The sequence below is a fragment of the Anabrus simplex genome, chromosome 4 (assembly GCF_040414725.1).
Source record: "Anabrus simplex isolate iqAnaSimp1 chromosome 4, ASM4041472v1, whole genome shotgun sequence".
Classification (NCBI taxonomy): domain Eukaryota; kingdom Metazoa; phylum Arthropoda; class Insecta; order Orthoptera; family Tettigoniidae; genus Anabrus; species Anabrus simplex.
In genome coordinates, this window is record NC_090268.1 from 101,404,059 (window position 1) to 101,410,058 (window position 6,000).

A 6,000-nucleotide genomic window follows, 5' to 3' on the forward strand; every position below is an offset into this window, starting at 1 on the left:
CCAAAGGCCACTACACTGACCATTCAGCTGAAGAGCCAGACTTTTAGTGTAAATGATTGTAATGAATAAATAATTTTTTTTGCTAGTGGCTTTACGCCGCATCGACACAGCTAGGTCTTATGGCGACGATAGGATAGGAAAGGTCTAGGAGTTGGAAGGAAGCGGCCGTGGCCTTAATTAAGGTACAGCCCCAGCATTTGCCTGGTTTGAAAATGGGAAACCACGGAAAACCATCTTCAGAGCTGTCGACAGTGGGATTCGAGCCCACTATCTCCGGGATGCAAGCTCACAGCCGCGCGCTCCTAACCGCACGGCTAACTCGCCCGGTCCCAGTAAAGTAGATTCGCCTTTAAAAAAAAGAACCCAGTAATGATGACTGCCTAATTACTTGTTCTACCACAATCAACCCGGAGGTGAAATAGCACCACCAAAGATTATATAAGCAAATCAAGGCAAAGCTATCTCCGTACAGGCCATGGAGACTTTCGAACGAGTGGAAGGCCGAAGCTTCCATTATACGTAACCTCGGCACTGACTCGAAAAGAGTGGTCACCTGTCGCCTTTGTCCCCAGGAATCAGCCCGGTTCTCATTTTTGTTGTAGGCTGAGTGAACATCAGGGCTACGTTCCTCTCCAAAAGCGGAAATCTCATTTCCGAATTATTCAACTTCCTGACGGGGCATAAAAGCCAGAAGAACCGAGCACGCCTTTATCGCCTCGGCTAGGCTGCCCTCTAAATGTTGTGTTGTTACAACAAAACCGCAAAAACCGAAAACGCGCCAAAATGAGCCACACTAGGCAAAATCCGAGGTGATATAGTTCGCCGCTGCTTCTCTTACTGGGCGAGATGTTTCTATTGCAGCGCTACTGAATTTTTAAGCAACACTACTTACAACACTCAGACGCACACGTTGTATTCTTGAATGTCATTACTCAGCACCATCTGTACCTCAACAGCTTCCATCATATTGTGACAGTCATGGAGGAGAATGGGACTTCCGTGGAAGCTACATTTTACTCTGGCCTGCTCCATGTATCCATCAAAAAACAGCAACGTGGCTTTCACCAGTACGAAACAAAATTACTTACAAGGCCAAAAAGATCTTAAAAGTCATAAATGTAGGGTACCTTCTCCTAGAGCTCTGTAATAGCTACCTGCATGGTACCATTGTTAGGCACTCTTGTGCTCAGTGTTGCAGGACCGAATCTCCCACGCAATCGGTTGGCAACTACTACTGAGGCCTTAATAAAAGCACAGACCCAACCATTTGCCTGGTGTAAGAAAGGAGTCCACGGAAAATCCCGTTCAGAGCTGCCGACGTTGGGTTTCGAACCCACAATCACTCGGATGAAAGCTCACAGCTATATGAAGAGTAACGCGTAGTCACTTAAAAAATGCATAGCAAAAACCTCTGACAGGGTAAACTGTGTATCAGATTTCAAAGCCAAATAAGTTTATTGACTTGCGCTTACTTTCGTAAGAATATACTAACCAATTACAACTGATCTTATTTAAGACTCTCCGACAGTTGACTTGCCTCAGCGTAAGCTAGATCATACAGAAAGATGAACAAATATAATACTGACAATGTGATGCAGTGACGGAAAACTTAAAAAAAAGTCATTAATTAAAATGACGAGGACAATGACCTGGATAACTGTACTGGTGGTTTTTTTTTTTTTTTGTTTTACAATTCGATTTACGTCGCGCACCGACACAGATAGGTCTTATGGGGACGATGGGACAGCAAAGGCCTAGGAGTGGGAAGGAAGCGGCCGTGACCTTAATTAAGGTACATCCCTAGCATTTTCTTGGTGTGAGCTCGAAAGCTGCAGTCGCTTAAGTGCGGCCAGTATCCAGTATTCGGGAGATAGTAAGTTCGAACCACACTGTCGGCAGCCCTGAAAATGGTTTTCCGTGGTTTCCCATTTTCTCACCAGGAAATGCTGGGGCTGTACCTTAATTAAGGCCATGGACGCTTCCTTCCCACTCCCAGCCCTTCCCTGTCCCATCGTCGCCATAAGACCTATCTGTGTCGGCGCGACGTAAAGCAACTAGCAAAAAATAAATTTTTCTTGGTGTGAAAATGGAAAACCACGGAAAACCCTCTTCAGGACTGCTGACAGTGGGGTTCGAACTCACTATCTCCCGAATGCAAGCTGATAGCTACGTGACCCAAACCACGCGGCTTCTGGCTCGGCTGGTGGTGGTGGTGGTTTCAGGAGGAAAATAACTGGGCAAGAATGAAGGCATTAGCATAAAAAAGGGGGAAAGAGCCACAAAAGTCGTGAAAACGAATAACGCCCTATGCCTCGCAAACGTAACACCATCCGGGTCAGAAGAGTAAGAAAGTTGACTAAGAGCGGTTCGTAGAGTCTGGAGTCTGGGACAAGTAAGCAGAAGCAATTTCAAACTCAGAGGACACTTGGTCGCCATCCCACGCACCCAATTTGAGATCGCCGGGGGATTCCTCTTTTAATCGTCTCTTACAACACGGTGGGGAGACCGTGGATGAATTCTGACTCTCCCACACACACAGCGGGTATGAAGGAGGATTGCCCTACAAATTCCTCTAATGAATTCACATCCCTACCAAAATTACAAGCAATCTCGTGATCAAAAGCTGCGAGAGCTGTAGTTTCACGTGATCTTTCACATCAAAAATCCCACATGCATTGGCCTGGATTCGAATCACGACCACAGCGATGAAAATGAAATGAAATGAAATGAAATGAAATGGCGTATGGCTTTTGGTGGCGGGAGATCCCAGGACGGGTTCGGCTCGCCAGGTGCAGGTCTTTTGATTTGACGCCTTTAGGCGACCTGCGCGTCGTGATGAGGATAAAATTATGATGAAGACAACACATACAACCAGCCCCCGTGCCAGGGAAATTAACCAACGATGGTTAAATTGCCCGACCCTGTCGGGAATCGAACCCGGCACCCTTGTGACCAAAGGCCAGCACGCTAACCATTTAACCATGGAGCCGGACAGTTAGCGATGAAGTTAGTTAATTATTGCTCCACAATATTAATCGACATCGATTTCAGGACTTGTATAATGAATCCTTAGACATTACAATTGGGAACAACACAGAACTTGCTTGGATTTCATTCTAGACTACTGAAAAGGAAGTGCACAGTGTGGGAATGCTGACTGTAACAGTGCTGTCTTCCGCCCTACAACTGCGCGACCACTAACAAGACACAGCAATAAACAAACAATAGCCATCTTCTACAGAAACGGCAATGTCGATTCGGACAACCATAATATGTCTTACATATGAACAAAATAATTACTACAAACAACACAGATTCACAATACTGCACTGAGGTACATCTACAAGCCCTTGAAGATTAATCCTCGATATAGCGCAACATAATTTCATCCCTCGCACTGGACTTTGGGGTCCCACAGATCCACAAAATTTCTATCATTCTTAAATAATTTGTGGCAGACCTATATTTATCCATGCCTGAAGACTCTCTCTCTCTCTCTCTCTCTCTCTCTCTCTCTCTCTCTCTCTCTCTCATTTGAACTTTGGTTGACTCTCCCTCCGAAGGCTTGACAGGTTCTTCAAGGTTCCAAAGGAACATTTTGACGTGAGACGTCATTAAAGTCTGGGTCGCGGAACGCAAAAAGTGGCGGTAGGTCATGAAGTATTACACACACGTCATTATTTTAATGTACTGTAGAAGGATGAATGCACAAGATGTGAAACTGATGTAATGTGAACGCCGTCTTCACAAGATGTTCACCCATTTAATGTGTACATTTGGCAGTCGAAAGTTAGTTACCGTGCAGGATGGTTTAGCGTGTAGATGTCGCGCAGAGATTGATTCGTCTCGACGAGATCTATCAGAAAACACAGGAGGGGGGGGGGGGAGGGGGGCGGTCTAAAAAAATGTAACATGGAAGTTTTGTGACTGAAAATTGACATAGTTAACAAATATGTCCAAGTTTATTACAAATAAACGGGTAAAATCATCCTGCAGAAGACGCATGCAGGAGGAAACTGGACTTATGGTACCCACTTCCCTCACCCTTCTCCAAATCACAAATCACCCTACCGTATCTCCTGGCGTGAAAAAAGGCGTCACACTCTATGAGACCCTTCTCCGCCTTCAGGGAAGAAATGAAAACTTTGAGTAGCAATAATAGTAGTAGTATTATTAACTGAAAACTTTGAGTAGCAATAACAGTAGTAGTATTATTAATAGTAGTAGTAGTAATAGTAGTAGTTAGTAAATAACATCGGCAGCTGTAGAATAGATATCGGCCTACTGTCTACTCGTGGCCCTACAGCTCTGTAGCCTACTCCGACCTATCAACCGAGTGGACGACCGGTGGCCACGGTTCTACACCCCTGCATTCGGGAGACGGGGAGGGGTTGGTCCCCACCATCGTTTGTCCCGAGAATGGTTTTCCGTGGTTTTCCATTCTTATGCACTAAGGCGAATGCCGGGCCAGTTTATAGTAGAGACCATGGCCGCCGACTCCATCACATTCACCACACATCTCCTTTACCAAATCAAATCTCCCTGGCTTGAGAGACGACGTTACCATCTAGGATGCCCGCCATACCCCTTCACGGTACGAGCCATAAAAACAATTTGAATTGTAGGTAGTAGGGCATAGTAGTTGCAAATACGAGCCTGAAGCACAGGCCTCTTGCAGAGACCAACGACACAAACAAGTAATCTGTACTAATACATAAAGAGGTAAAGTTTGTTTGTATGTAATGGCTAATCTCAGGAACTACTGGACCGCTTTTAAAAATTGTTTCACTAATAGAAATATACATTATCCCTGAGTGCTATAGGCTATAGCATATTTTCAAAACTATTCGACGGGAGGGGGGGGGGGAGGCGACGTGGGGAGATATAAAAATACTAGGCTAATATAGGCGAAATATCAAATTTGTCGTACAAGAACGAGACAAAGCACATGGAGCGACCAGGATTTTAACCACGGAAACCAGCGGTGAAAGGCCGGTGTGCTGTCGCCTGAGCCATGGAGGCTGTAATAATTGTTTATTATTTCCAATTACAACATACGGTAGACGTTTCACGAAACTAATTCTGGAAGTTATACCTGATAAAACCGTTCATGCCCTTATTTTTAAAGAGCTTTTAACAGGCTCCTGTAGACCTCACTGTGTAGTCCTTGTCACGTGAAGAGGGCTAATAGAAGGGCAGCAGAAATTAAATTGAAGGGAGTCGGCAACATTGTTGTAGCGGTTCTAAAAAGCCGCATAAAACAGCCATTAAACAATACTGAACCTAGTACTGTACCATTTGACTGTTTTTCTCCATTCGCCAACCCTCACCAATGTTCCGCATCTCGACACAGCAGCAGTAAAGTAAACTCGTATCCTCGTTCCGATGTGTTGCAGCTCTTTTAATGTACACCTCCAATGGAAGTGAATTGCAGGTCTGGCAGTACTGGGAATCGAACCCAAGCCACCGAGAACGGCAGCTAATAGTACCAACGCTACAAAGGCGGACACCACAGCAGCAGTACTAAAACAGAAGTACTTACCTCATTCCATATGATGAGGAGGGCGTATTAGAAGAGCTTTCTGAATTTGACGTTGAAGATCAACAGGTCGACACTCATGAACACGACACGAGCTATAATGAAGTGGAGTGAAAGTCCGTAGACAAATGTTAACATAAATCCCGTTATGATACCTCGAGGTGAGAAGAATGACACCGGATACTTGGCGCGAGTCACTGCAACCCGAGACCTTGCCAGTCAACCTGCCAGCCCGTCCACCTGTGTACTGTATGCGAGTGCCTGTGCCCTGTCATCGATTCAGATACCCAATTTGTCGCCGTCAGCGGAAACCACTTGCCACCTCCACTTGATCCCGGTAGGAAAAACGCAGTTCGCGGCGGAGGTGTGTCAGCATCAGTCCCATCATCAGCTATTAAAAAACGAGAGTAGGTCAGGTTAACGCTGACGATTTATATCATATACTAGTGAAGTAAATAATA

At 45.3% G+C, this 6,000-nt stretch overlaps 1 protein-coding gene across 3 annotated transcripts in view; it reads right to left on the reverse strand.

The window, feature by feature from the left end:
- Positions 1 to 5,756, reverse strand: part of LOC136871659 (high affinity cAMP-specific and IBMX-insensitive 3',5'-cyclic phosphodiesterase 8) — a 1,461,726-nt gene extending 1,455,970 nt beyond the window's left edge. Inside the window, exon 1 of one of the 3 annotated variants that reach the window (XM_068227181.1) lies at positions 5,543 to 5,754. The gene's annotated coding sequence lies outside the window, so the exon portion shown is untranslated. Of the gene's footprint in view, positions 1 to 5,538 lie in introns of all 3 variants that reach the window. The other 2 variants (XM_068227177.1, XM_068227179.1) reach the window with 2 other exon arrangements.
- Between the last annotated feature and the right edge of the window lie 244 nt (positions 5,757 to 6,000).